Genomic DNA, 14,774 nt, shown 5'->3' with positions numbered 1-14,774 from the left:
TAAAAGTGCAGTTTTCAGAGCCTGTCCACGAGATTATCTCATTTTCTCGCACATCGGCCATGCCAGGTAGGTAGGAGTAATATTCCTAGTCCATTTATGAGGAAAAAAAAAAAAAAAGAAACAGAAAAGCTTATTTACCTGCCCAAATTACATAGCTGATAGGTGACCCAGTGAGTATTTGGACGTCGATTTTTAAATTACTGGCTCGCGCTCTTTTCTACATTTTCACATAATTTCCCACAGAGCACCCTCTGTTGGCGGGCCTGCAGTTTGCAGTCTCTAATCCCATTCTGCAAGGGACACTTACTGGTATTCGGCTGATAAGCATCCGCAGTATATCTCCTTTCTGTGATTGGGGAATTCATCGCTATCTAGCAAGATCTTTTTTTCTGGCGCTCTTTATAGCTACGGTGCCAGCCTGCGGCCTGGGACTGGCACAGCAGGCACAAGTGCCTAGGACTTGGGTGAAGAGTTAGTGACATTAAGAAGCAGGCTGTAATCCCAGCACTTTGGGAGCCCAAGGCGTGTGGATCCCTTGAGCCCAGGAGTTCAAGACCAGCCTGGGCAACCCGGCCAAACCCCGTCCTTACAAAAAATACAAAAAAAGGGGCGCGCGCCGGGTGGCTCATGCCTGTAATCCCAGCACTTTGGGAGGCCGAGGCAGGCGGATCACATGAGGTCAGGAGTTCGAGACCAGCCTGGCCAACATGGTGATACCCTGTCTCTACTAAAAATACAAAAATTAGCTGGGCGTGGTGGCGCACACCTATAATCCCAGCTACTCGGGAGGCTGAGGCAGCAGACAGGAGGCTGAGGCAGGAGAATCACTTGAACCTGGGAGACGGAGGTTGCAGTGAGCCGAGATCGAGCCACTGCACTCCAGCCTGAGCGACAGAGTGAGGCTCCGTCTCAAAAAAAAAAAAAAAGAAAAAGAAAATTAGCCGGGAGTAGTGGTGTGGGCCTGTAGTCCCAGCCACTTGACAAGAGGCAAGTGAGGCAAGAGGATCACTTGAGCCTCTGGAGGTCGAGACTGCGTCAGTGAGCCATGATTGGGCCACTGCATTCCAGCCTAGACAACAGAACAAGACCCTGTCTCAAAAAAAAAAAAAAAAAAAAATCGCAGGTGACAGGGGCGATTGCATTTTGGTGGTGGCACAGGTATCACCGGCAACATCCACTCCCTAAGGACAGCAAGGGCAGTGAACTTAGCTCCAGCTCCCAGCTGCTAATGCTGGCGGTGGTGCTGGTGGCAGCCGTGGGCACCCACAATGACGTCCTCGACAGAATCACCATGTGGTGTGCTCGTCTAGGTTTTAAATGTTCTGTTTCCCTTCCTTCCTTCCTGCCTGTCCCTTGAACCTGCCTCCCCATCTTTCGCAGAGATTGTATGAACTGTCCAGTGTCTTACTGATCAATTTTGTTTCTTTGAAAATCAAAATTGGTTTCCCTGGTTTGCCCTAGCCCTAACTGATATACACTGCACTAAGGTTCCAGCTCCATGAGAGTTTGGTTGAAGCCTTTCTTACAGCAAGGGGAGAAATGTCAACATATCAGGGATAGTGGGGGGCCCAGGGCTTTGTATGGGATGGCCCTTGCGCTTGTGCACAATACCTGTAAGCTCAGGTAGAGAAAAGAGAAACTGGCCAGCTGTCAACACTGCAGTGTGTGTGTGTGTGTGTGTGTGTGTGTGTTTGTGTGTGTTCTGAGTCAGGTAGAGAAAAGACAAACTGGCCAGCTGTCAACACTGCAGTGTGTGTGTGTGTCTGTGTGTGTGTGTGTGTGTGTTCTGAGACAGGGTCTCACTGTTGCCCAGGCTGGAGTGCAGGGTGCAATCACGGCTCACTGAAGCCTCCACCTCTTGGGCTCAAGCAATCCTCCCACCTCTGCCTCCCTAGTAGCTGGGATTACAGGTGTGCACCACCATGCCCGGCTAATTTTTTAATTTTTGTGTAAAGACAGGGCCTCACTCTGTTGCCCAGGCTGGTCTCGAACTCTTGGGCTAGAGGGATCCTCCCACCTCAGCCTCCCAAAGTGCTCGGGTTACAGGTGTGAGCCACCTCACCTAGTCCAGAGTGTGGTTTGAAATCAGGGTGTTCCCTGCCTTTCCTCTGTATTTCCCTGGCCAAGTTCATCTGACTGGCCTGAAGATGCCACTGTTGTTCCTCTGCCTGCAGAACTGAGCACTGACAGAAGCTGTCACCTGACTGCCTGGTCACTGGAAAAGCTCCTGGCCCTGGAGGAAATGCGTCTTTAACTCTTTCCTCTCCATGGCTCCTTTCCTTGTCCTCTGCCTCCCAGGACAGCACCACCCCCTTCCTCTGCCTTCTGCATATCAGCTGGGACCATCAAAACCACAGATCAGGGGCAAAGACCTCAGCTGCCACAGCCGGACCAGGCACTGTGCCGGGGACAGCAAGACAGAGATGAGAACCTGGAGCCTTTTTTTCTCAAGGTATTAGGAGGTACCTGAGTGAAAGAGGCACCTTTTCGCCTTATTGCCATAGTTTAGTTCTGGTATAGGGATGAGTTCGTGTGTGTTGTGTGATAACCTTTAGCGTCAAGCAACCTGTGTGAGTTCACACATGTGCCTGTCTTCAGATCCCCTGGCTCTAGAAGTCCTTGATCTTTCTACATTGTCACATTATTAGCTTCAAAGAAAATTTCAGAATATCAAGAGACAGATGGCTCAAACAATTCTGAGCACCATTCGGATGGTACCCACACTGCTTCCTGATCTCTGCCTAAGGGTGGGTCTCTGCAGTCAGTTTGGGCACCCAAGTTGGAGTGGCTATCCAGTAATTTGGGGGCAGATGACACATGGGGTGGCCATGCCTGGTAGCCAAGCATCTGCATGCTGGAGGGCAGTCTTTCAACGCAGTGGATATATTCTCACATTTTAGTTTCTTTAGATCCATCGGCACACTCTTTTTTTTTTTTTTTTTTTTTGAGACGGAGTCTCACCCTGTTTCCCAGGCTGGAGAGCAGTGGCACGATCTCAGCTCGCTGCAGCCTTCCCATCCCAGGCTCAAGCAGTTCTCGTGCCTCAGTCTCCCAAGTAGCTGGGACTACAGGCGCGCACTACCACACCCGGCTAATTTTTTGTATTTTTAGTAGAGACAGGGTTTCACCATTTTGGCCATGCTGGTCTCAAACTCCTGACCTCAGGTGGTCTGCCCGCCTGAGCCTCCCAAAGTGTTGGGATTACAGGCATGAGCCACAGCGCCCAGTCCTGATCAGTATAGTCTTATTCAGAACATTGAGCAGACAGATTTCTCCTGTTATTTATTTATTTATTTATTTGAGACTGGAGTACAGTAGCATGATCACAGCTCACTGCAGCCTTGACCTCCTGGGCCCAAGCGGTCCTCCCACCTCAGCCTCTGGAGTAGCTGGGACCACATGAATGCACTACTACATCCAGCTAATTTCTAAATTTTTTGTAGAGATGGGGGGTCTCACTATGTTGCCCAGGCTGGTCTTGAACTCCTGGCCTCAAGCCATCTTCCTGCCTCAGCCTCCCAAAGTGCTAGGATTACAGGTGTGAGCCACTTACCCAGCTCTCTTTATTTTTTAATAGAAATGTAGAAAGCAAGCCAGGATAATGCCCAAAGTGGAGAGTTTCAACATTGCAGATTTTGTAGACACCACATGTTCTTTCCTTATGCAATCTGTGATCTAGCATCTGGGAGCATGGGTCCCATAGATCTTGGCTGTCAAACCAAATGATTCAATAAATATTTGCAAAATATGCCAAGCGTATATGTTACATAATCACAGTGTCTACACAAAGGATGCACTGGAAAAGGCACAAGGGCTTTTCGCCCTCAGTTGTCTAATAATTGAAATAATAAAAGCAGTAAGACAATTCTCACCCATCTCATCTCACATCCACTTCAACCCTTCTTCCAATACCTCCTCTTTGATGTAAGGTGGCTGCGTTTTTGGCACGTCCATATAGACTCTGAAGAGTGAACCTGCTGAATCTTGTACCTGGGCCCTGATGATGTTGGACGAAGGGTCATTCTCTGATAAACTTAGGAGGGAATAAAAGCTGGGGATACCTGGAGAAGAGAAAATAAATGGGAGAGACAGAATTACCCAGGAAAATGAAAATAAGAAATTTAACTCTAGCTAAGCTAGGAGAAATGGAAAGGGTGAAAGCAAGAAGGAAGAAAAAAGGAAAGGAGAGGAAATTGGAAATTGATCACAAATTAACAAACAGGAGGAAAGAAAGGGAAATTTGATGTAGTAAGGGATACACTGTCAATAAAAGTAACATCCGGTGCAGGACAGGAGGTTGAATTCCACACTATTGCTCAGTGGGATTCGGACATTTGGTGTTTGCTCTTGGCTGAGATGCCAATGGGATCAAGAGAGCCCTAATGTAGTTGTCTTGACATCTTATCTTTATGGCAGTGTTTATCAGCCTGTGTCTACTGGAGGTGACATTTGTGGTAGAAGGGGTGGTTATTTGACTTAACTGTTTGCAGATACCTGAGACTCTGCCTTCAGCAAACAGCCAGGCAGGCATGTTTGCAGAAACTCCTACATTTGTTCCTCCTGCGCCTGTACTCCTGCCTTGTACATCTGGCTGCCTCCTTAGAAACTCCACTTGGGGCCGGCGACGGTGGCTCATGCCTGTAATCCCAGCACTTTGTGAGGCCAAGGCCTCCCAAAGGATCTCCTGAGGCCAGGAGTTCGAGACCACCTGGCCAACATAGTGAAACCCTGTGTCTACTAAAAAAATACAAAAATTAACCAGGCGTGGTGGTGGGCACCTGTAGTCCCAGCTACTCAGGAGGCTGAGGCAGGAGAATTGCTTGAACCCAGGAGGCAGAGGTTGCAGTGAGCCAAGATTGTGCCATTGCACGCCAGCCTGGGTGACAGAGTGAGATTCTGTCTCCAAAAAAGAAAAGAAACTCCATTTGGATGTCTAAGAGACATCTCCAATTTAACACATCCAGAATAACAACTCTCTTCCTAGTGTCCCTCCTAGGCCCTCACTCCAAGTCATTCCTATCTCAAGAAATGGCACCGCCCAGCTATTCATGGCTCAGACTCAGGAAGTCTTCCATCTCTTTCTCACTCTGCATACCCAGTGCTTTCACAAGCCCTATCGGCTCTTCCTCCAAAACACAGATGGATGAGCTTTTGCTATAAAGAGCCAGATAGTAAGTGGACTTTGCAGACCCTGCAGTCTCTGTCTTTTTTTTGGGGGGGGTGGCGGTAAAGATGGGGTTTGACCATATTGGCCAGGCTGGTCTCAAACTCCTGACCTCAAGTGATCCGCCCATCTCAGCCTCCCAAAGTGCTGGGATTACAGGCATGAACCACTGCACCCGGCCAACCTTGCAGTCTCTGTCAACACGATTCAGCAAGCCCGTTGTCGCCCCAAAGCAGCAACAGGCAGCACATCCGCAGATGGGTGTGGCTGTGTCCAGTAAGACTTTACAGGCATCCCCCAGTATCCGAGGGGGATTGGATCCAGGACCCCTGCATATCTCCAAATTCGTGCATACTCAAGGCCTGCGGTCAGCCTTGTGAAACCTGTGAGTATGAGAAGTGGACCTTCCATATACACGGGTTTTGCATCCCACAAACTCTCTATTTCCAATCACTGTTTGGTTGAAAAAAATCAGGAAAAAAGTGGACCCGTGCGGTTTAAACACATGTTGCTGAAAGGGCCAACTGTGTTTAATAAAACAGGCGAAGGGCCCATTTTGGCTCTTGGACCATGGTTTGGTGACCCCTGCTCTTTTTCCATTTCCACTGGTCCAGGTTAACAGCTTCTTATCCTTTCTTTCTTTACTTTTTTTTTTTTTTTTTTTTGAGATGGAGTCTTGCTCTGTCGCCCAGGCTGGAGTGCAGTGGCATGATCTCGGCTCACTGCAACCTCCACCTCCCGGGTTCAAGCGATTCTCCTGCCTCAGCCTCCCAAGTAGCTGGGATTACAGGCACGCACTACCACACCTGGTTAATTTTTGTATTTTTAGTAGAGACAGGGTTTCACCATGTTGGCCAGGCTGGCCTCGAACTCCTGGCCTCAAGTGATCCGCCTACCTCGGCCACCCAAAGTGCTGGGATTACAGGCGTGAGCTACCACGCCCGGCCCTTTTCTTTTCTTTTCTTTTTCTTTTTCTTTTCTTTTCCTTTCTTTCTTTCTCTTTCTTTCTACAGAATCTTGCTCTGTTACCCAGACTGGAGTGCAGTGGCACAATCACAGCTCCCTGCAGCCTTGACCTTCCCAGGCTCAAGCAATCCTCCCACCTAAGCCTCCTGAGTAGCTGGGACAACAGGTGTGTGCCACCACAACTGGCTAATTTTTAATTTTTTTTTTTTTGAGAGGGGGTCTCACTTTGTCACCCGGGCTGGAGTGCAGTGGCAGGATCTCAGCTCACTGCAACCTCCACCTTCAGGCTCAAGCAATCCTCCCACCTCAGCCTCCCCAGTAGGTGGGGCCACAAGCACATGCCACTGTGCCTGGCTAATTTTTGTGTTTTTGGTAGAGAAGGGGTTTTGCCATATTGTCCAGGCTGGTCTTGAACTCCTGAGCTCAGGTGATCTGCCCTCCTCAGCCTCCCAAAGTGCTGAGATTATAGGCATGAGCCACTGCATCTGGCCTAATTTTTGAATTTTTTTTAGAGACAGGGTTTCACTATGTTGCCCAGGCTGGTATTGAACTTCTGGCCTCAAATGATCCTTCTGCCTCGGCCTCCCAAACTGCTGGGATTATTGGCGTGTGCCACCGTACCCAGCCTCTACTTCTGACCCCTTTTAGTTCATGCTCCTTGCTACAAAGCCGACTTTTAAAAGTGGAAACCAGATTTTGTGTATCCTCTGCTTAAAACCTCCCCCGGCTGCCCATCCCTCTTGGCCAGATGCAAACTCCCATCAAAGACCTTCAAGTCCCTGCGTGGCCTGACCCTACCTGACCCCACTCTCCTCCTCCCTCACTCTACTCTGGCCTCCCTGGTCTTCTTCCTGCTTCATAAACAAGCTTTGGTTCCCTCCTTCCTGAAGCCATTGTTTGTGCTGTTTCTTCTGCAGATCTTCATATGGCAGTCACCTCCTCCAAGAAGCCTGCCTGAACAACTCGTCTAAAATAATAAAAGCTAGTATTTATCAACAACTCAATACATGTCAGCCACTGTTATCACTCTTATAAACCTTGAAAGTGAACTATCTTGATCCTGTCCTTTTTTTTTCTCTTGAGACAGGGTCTCGCTCTGTTGCCCAGGCTGGAGTGCAGTGGTGCCATCACAGCTCACTGTAGCCTTGACCACTTGGGCTCAAGTGATTCTCCCACCTTAGCCTCCTGAGTAGCTGGGACCACAAGTGTGTGCCATCACGCCTGGCTATTTTTTTGGAGAGACAAGGTCTTGCTATGTTGCCTAAGCTGATCTCAAAGTCTTGGGCTCAAGCAGTCTTCCTGCCTCGGCTTCCTAAAGTGCTGGGATTATAGGGATGAGCCACCATGCCTGCTTCAGATCCTGTTGTTATCTCCACTTCACTGAGGAGGAAACTGGGGCCAAGGGAGGTTATGTTAATTTGCCCCAAATCATTGAGGAAGTGGCAGAGTTGAGATATAAACCAGCTGTGTGGCTCTCAAACCCAGGCCTTTGACCCCCACTCTTTACTGCTTATGCATTTTCTTTTTTTTTGTTTTGAGAGGGCGTTTCACTCTTGTCGCCTAGGCTAGAGTGCCGTGGTGCCACCTAGGCTAGATAGAGTGCAGTGGCGCCGTATCGGCTCACTGCAACCTCCACCTCCTGGTATCAAGTGATTCTCCCACCTCAGCCTCCCAAGTAGGTGTGTGCTACCACACCCAGCTAATTTTTGTATTTTGAGTAGAGACGGGTTTCACCATGTTGGCCAGGTTGCTCTCGAAATCTTGACCCCAGGTGATTCGCCCACCTCGGCCCCCCAAAGCGTTGGGATTACGGGCGTGAGCCACTCACTGTGCCTGGCCTGCTTATGCATTTTCATCGTAGCATTTGTCACGGTATTGGAATTACATGTTCATCTATTTATGTGTGTTTGTTGAGTGTCTCACAACAAGGAGCAGAGACCTGGTCTTTATTTATTTATTTACTTATTTATTTATTTATTTAGAGACAGGGTCTTGCTGTGTTTCCCAGGTTGGTCTCGAACTGCTGGGCTCAAAGGATCCTCCCAACAGCCTCACAAGTAGGTGGGACTACAGGCGTGCACCACTGTACCTGTCTTCTGCTCTACCTTTTGTCTTTCTTACTAAATTCTCAGCTTCTAAAACAATCTCTGTCACACAGTAGACACTCAATAATCATTGAGTGCCTGAATACAAATTTAGCTTTGTAATAAGGTAATTTCCTGATATGCTAAAAAAAAATCCGTAAATATTCCAACTACGCGTTACCCTACAATTCTTAAATGAGAGAAAGAAAATGACCAGATTGATTTAGTCTAGTTTCAGAAATGCTGAATTCATTCATATTTATATTCATGTCTAACATCAGCCCTTCCCTCCCCCTCAAACAATGTGAAGTCTGGACTTTTGAATGTTCCTTATGGAGTTAGAGAAGGCTTCTGTCCCTTTTAAGCCTTTTTATTCCCTTATTCCCGTGCCCAGTCTCCAGGCACCTCATCCGTCTCTTGGTGGCTCCTTTGCACCTGCCCCCACCTCTGTATGTAGCTCCTTCATTCCATTCATTTCAACTAAACCCTTGCGAGTGTGCCATCTGTCTCCAGCTGGACCCTGGAGCAGTGCAGATGGTGATAAACCCAGGATTCACTGCACGCTTCTCTCTCTATGGTGAGCACCAGGCCCCAGGCCAACCGTGGTCCCACACTGGAGGGAGGAGGAAAAGAGCTCAGTGATTTGTAACATACCACGAACTGCTAAGTTTCCAGAATGCTTTGGCAAGATGAAGCTCTGTTTAGGGAGATGGAAGTTTATTCCTGGTCCCGTGTGGTAGAGACCATTGAATTAGGGTTAACAGAGGAGTAAAGTCCTCTAGCCAGAAAGGAACACTCTTTGTGCAGCGTGTGCCACCTTATCAGGTAGCCAGCTAATTGCATTTACTTTTCTGCACTCCGATTTGCTTTCATCTTGCGTCACATGGCTGGTTGTGTTAGTGCTGGCCAAGCTTTCTACCGATGGCAGGATTAGAAGCCGTGGTTTAATATTAGCAATTTTGGAAAATGATCAGCTGTTTAACAACCAAAACATTTCTGGTCTTCTTTTGCTCTGATTAAAGGTGAAGGGACGCTAATATGTACTGGGTACCTCTCTTTGTCTGATAATGTGACAAATTGTCTTCAATATTTCTTTTCATCTGATCGTTACAGAATTCCTTGAGGTACTTGGTGTTATCCCTGTTTTGCAAACGAGGAAGTATGGTCTCTGGAAGGTCAGGCACTTGCTCAAGCTCACACTTTCTGTAGGTGGTCATGCAATGTGGAGAAGTGGGTAAGAGTGCAGGTTATGGCTGGGCATGGTGGCTCACGCTTGTAATCCCAGCACTTCGGGAGGCCGAGGTGGGCGGATCATGAGGTCAGGAGATCAAGACCATCCTGGCTAACACGGTGAAACCCCATCTCTACTAAAAAATACAAAAAAAATTAGCCGGGCGTGGTGGCGGGCGCCTGTAGTCCCAGCTACTTGGGAGGCCGAGGCAGGAGAATGGCGTGAACCCAGGAGGCAGAGGTTGTGGTGAGCCAAGATCACGCCACTGCACTCCAGCCAGGGCGACAGAGCAAGACTCTGTCTCAGAAACAAAAAACAAACAAACAAAAAAAGAGTGCAGGTTCTGGGCAAGTGACGCAAGTATGCTATGCCTCAGTTTGCTCATCTGTATAACGGGAATAAAAGTAGCACTTAACTTCAGAGAGCTCTTATGGGAATTGAATGAGATGATTCATATTAAGTGCTTAGAACAGGGCTTGGTACATAGTGAACAATCAGCTATTTTTTTTCTGATGTTAGCGTCTAATTTACTCTAACTTAAGCAACTGGAATTTTGTTATGTTTTGCATTTGAGTGAAAGATGAGAAGATGGTAACAAGTTGGTTTTGGGGGCCTAATTTCTAAACTCTGGGCATTTGTCTATAGTCAGCTTTGCTGTCACTGAGACCTGGTGCATCTTTATGGCACTTTTAGGGCACCCCTTCGTCATCTGCTTGACGATGACCTAAACAGACATTCTGTTTAAACTAGGCTACAAAATCTGGAAGAAATCAGATGGGGCCATTAAAAATTAGTCTCTGTGGCTGGGTGTGGTGGCTCACACCTGTAATCCTAGCACTTTGAGAAGCTGAGGCGGGTGGATCACCTGAGGTCAAGAGTTTGAGACCAGCCTGGCCAACATGGCAAAACCCGTCTCTACTAAAAATACAAAAAAATTAGCCGGGCATGGTAGCAGGTGCCTGTAATCCCAGCTACTTGGGAGGCTGAGGCAGGAGAATCACTGGAACCCAGGAGACGGAGGTTGCAGTGAACTGAGATCATGCCACTGCACTCCAGCCTGGGCAACAGAGCAAGACATCGTCTTTAAAAAAAAAAAAAAAATCAGTCTGTGGACAAAATGGGATTCACCAGTAGTTGCCAATTTTCAAGGTTTTTCTTTTGTTTTTTTCTTTTGCTCTCAGACAAGCGATAGCCAAGAAAAGTGATAGCCAAGAAAAGTCTTTTCTAGATGGTAACATCTAGAAAAGACTTTGTAGGCTTTTTGTTGAGCTTAGAGTTTTAAAACAAATTGTGAAATTTTAAAGCCTATTTCTAGTTCAGGGCTTTAGGGAACTTGGAAAGTGTAGGTTATGTCACTTAGGACTTTGGCCCTCTTTCCTGAGCATGTAGGATATTTTTCAGAGGCAGGGGACAGAGGTGAGTTCACATAGCTGGCCTAATGAACAAACTTCGATCTGAGTCTCTTTGATTGAGAATGTGATTTTGTGTGAAGATAGCTATAAAATGGTACACTTGTAAATTTTTTAAAAAGTCACTAAAAAGAAATATTTGCTGCTTGTTTTCTAGGATTAGGATTATACAATCACTTTTAACAGCAAATAGGAAGGTAAATTCATCTGACAGAGAAACACAGCCAGTCACAAAGTCTCATTAGAAGGCAAACGCAGTTTTAACTGTTTTATCGAAATACTGGACATGCAGAGATGACATATTATTAAGAATAATTACATTCAAAAATACCATAATAATAATAATAATAATAATAATAATAAGCATGGTGGCTCATGCCTGTAATCCCAGCACTTTGGAAGGCTGAGGTGGGCAGATCACTTGACGTTAGAAATTCGAGACTAATCTGGCCAACACAGTGAAAACCCGTCTCTACTAAAAATATAAAAATTAGCCAGGCATGGTGGCACGTGCCTGTAATCCCAGCTACTGGGGAGGCAGGAGAATTGCTTGAACCTGGGAGGTGGAGGTTGCAGTGAGCCGAGATCACACCATTGCACTCCAGTCTGGGTGACAGAGCAAGACTCTGTCTCAAAAAATAATAATAATAATAATAAAAATTCTAGCTGTGGACCATGTGCACGCCTATTCTTGACATGTTAAAACCATCAATCACATCACATAATTGAAACTGTTTTTGCAGTCAGGGCTGCTGAAGACTTTTCCTGGATGTCCCAAGCTTCCTTGTCTCCATTTAGTCCTCAAAGACTGGGGTGATCTCAAAGGCTCCTCAGCACCACCCAAAAGGACAGAGCAGGGTGAGGTGTGTGTGGGAGCCATGTGGAAAGAGTGTTCAGTTTCCTTTGATCATGATTGATCTACTGTTTATAAAAATCCACTGTTGTTTATGGGTGAGTGACAGCCAGAGAGTGATGGATAGATTAGCTATGAAATCAGGAGTAGGAAGGCTTCAGGAACAATGCGCTGTTCAGATTATACTAGCTTTTAACGAGTCTAAATGTCAGCTCCCTGTACTCCACGCCCTGCTCTTTACTGATGAGATGGCTCTCAGGTTGTTAGACCCTGGAGTGGAGACTTTCCTGGGTCTTTCCCCTTGAATTGTCTGCTGCTACTTTTTGTTGGCAATCAGAGCACGCATATGAGACCTCTGTGAGCTGGCTAAGCTGGCTGGTTGACCCCTCCAAGTTAATGGGAACCCTGTCTTAACTGGCTTTTCTAACTAGGAGCCCTTTTCCCCTGCTCAGCTACATATTAAATTGTTTCTGTCAAAGGGCAGGCAAGACCAAAAGGAGGGAGAGATGGAGAAAAAGAATGAGACCCGGCTCTGCTCCATCCACCCTGGGATGAAATGCCTTTGTTGACTCTTTCGAAATTGCTTCCCAACCGCATTTTATGAAAACAAAGTGTCCCTTTCGAGTTGTTTAAAGGAAATATTGTGGAATTCTCAAATGCCTCTTTAAAAAGGGATTTTAAGGCCAAGGTGGGTGGATCACTTGAGGTCCGGCATTCAAGACCAGCCTGACCAACATGGTGAAACCCTGTCTCTACTAAAATACAAAAATTAGCTGGATGTGGTGGCCCACTCCTGTCATCCCAGCTACTGGGGAAGCTGAGACATGAGAATTGCTTGAACTCGGGAGGCGGAGGTTGCAGTGAGCTGAGATCGCGCCATTGCACTCCAGCCTGGGCAACAGAGTGAGACTCCATCTCAAATAAAAATAGAAAGGCATTTTAAATTTGTATCTTATTTTTATTTTTATGTTTTATTTTTAGAGACAGAGTCTCTCTCTGTCACCCAGGTTGGAGTGCAATGGCATAATCGTGGATCGCTGCAGCTTCAACCTCCCAGGTTCAAGTTATCCTCCTGCCTCAGCCTCCGAAGCAGCTGAGAGTACAGGTGTTCACCATTACACGTGGCTGATTTTTAAATTTTTTTTTGTAGAGATGAGGGTCCTCTGTGTTGCCCAGGCTGGTCTCGAACTGCTAGGCTCAAGCAATCTTCCTGCCTCGGCCTTCCAAAGTGCTGAAGATAAAATTTTAAATATAAACTATAAGGGGACATTGTTTTGAAAGACAGATCAAGGGCATAGTTAAAGGAAACAAACTCTAATTGCTAAATTTTAAACATGTGAGACTCCCTGCTCAAAGGCAGCTGGTCTCCTGTCTTGACTTTGCTGAGAGCAAAGTGGGCCTCCACTGACTTTGACACTCTTTAAGATGAAGCTGATCTCTGAAAACAGACGTCACTGCTGAAGCAGCCTGCCACATCAGTGCCTCACCTTGGTTCTTCTCCAGCAATTAACATTTACTTTGTTGGTCCTAGAGGCAGGAAGGAAGCCCTCAAAGTCCCAAACTCTGTAAATACCCATTTCCATGTCTGCCCAACATCCCAGAACCATATTACTGGTATCCAACCAGATTTTGTGTCGGCTCAGCTGGACTAGAAATGTTCCATTTAAAACCAAGAAGCAATAGGTTTCCTGGGCTGCAAAGACAGACCTTCGAGGAGGCCACATGGTATGGCTGAAGTTGCATGTTCTGCTACCTTTGAGCTTACAAACCCTTGGAGACAGGTGGTCACGTGAAGGTGCAGAGAAAAAAAGTGGAACAGCTGTGGTCTGTCATCTCCCGAGCCCATCCACCTGGGAGTTTGGAAGAGATACTTAGGACAGGATTTTCATCTGCCAAAAAGTGCTAAGCTGAAGGCAAAGTAAGTCTTCCTTCCACCCAAGCCTTTGCTCTGTGAGTGTCTAGCACGCTGGGCTGGCAGCACAGCTGAGACTAGGCTAGCTTTAATTAATCTTGAGAATGAACCCTGGAGATCAGACTTCTGTTCCTCAAAGGAAGACATAACAGTACTCTCTTCTCCATCACACACTGGCTGATACTTAAGCAAACAAGATGAGCCAAGGTAGATATCCCAAGCCACGGAAATGAACAAGCAGGACCATGGACAAGGGAGGGTTTCCTTTCTGTTTAAGAGACTCTTTTGCAGAGGTATGCTCACGGGCAAGGAAGACAGCGACCATTCATTTTCTCACTGGCAGAGTATCACAGCTTCCCCATAGGGTTCAGCCTTGGATTTGTATTAAGAAGCATGGTCCGGGGGGCCAGGGGGAAGAAATGTCTGTTAAGATGCTGTCATTGATGAGACTCAATTTAAGAACTATTTTCAGTGATTTTTCTGTGAAGAAATTGTATCATTTTTCTTATGCAAAAATGTTGCTGTTAGCAGTACAAGTGCTTTATGCCAATGGACTGGTGGGGGTGATTTGTAGGAAGCCATCACACCCTTTTGCCAACCCTTTTTCCTGTTGTTGTTGAATTGAGGCAGGGACAGCTGGCTGGGGCTGGGCATGCTAGGCATGCAGTCTGTGATCTAGCATGGAATTCTCTGGGTAAAAAACTAGTTTATGCATAATGTCCTCCTCCCTATTGTGGCAGCAGTCTAGAAAAAATGACTAACTGGCCAGGCGGGGTGGCTCACGCCTGTAATCCCAGCACTTTGGGAGGCCGAGGTAGGTGGATCACTTGGGGGTCAGGAGTTCGAGACCAGCCTGGCCATCGAGGTGAAACCCCGTCTCTACTAAAAATACAAAAAAAATTAGCTGAGCATGATGGCACACGCCTGTAATCCCAGTTACTTGGGAGGCTGAGGCAGGTGAATCGCTTGAACCCGGGAGGTGGGGGTTGCAGTGAGCCAAGATCGCACCACTGCACTCCAGCCTGGGCAAAAAAAGCGAAATTCTGTCTCAAAAAAAAGACTTAACTATCCCTAGATTTGAGATGAGTTAGTCAAATTATATTTATCACCCTCTATTTAAAGCTGCTGGAGAATCTCTGCATTGAGGTCTTGCCG

The sequence above is a fragment of the Pan paniscus genome, chromosome 19, assembly GCF_029289425.2.
Source record: "Pan paniscus chromosome 19, NHGRI_mPanPan1-v2.0_pri, whole genome shotgun sequence".
In the NCBI taxonomy this organism is placed as follows: domain Eukaryota; kingdom Metazoa; phylum Chordata; class Mammalia; order Primates; family Hominidae; genus Pan; species Pan paniscus.
The sequence above is the reverse complement of the archived record's forward strand: the minus strand, read 5'-3'. Positions refer to the sequence as shown.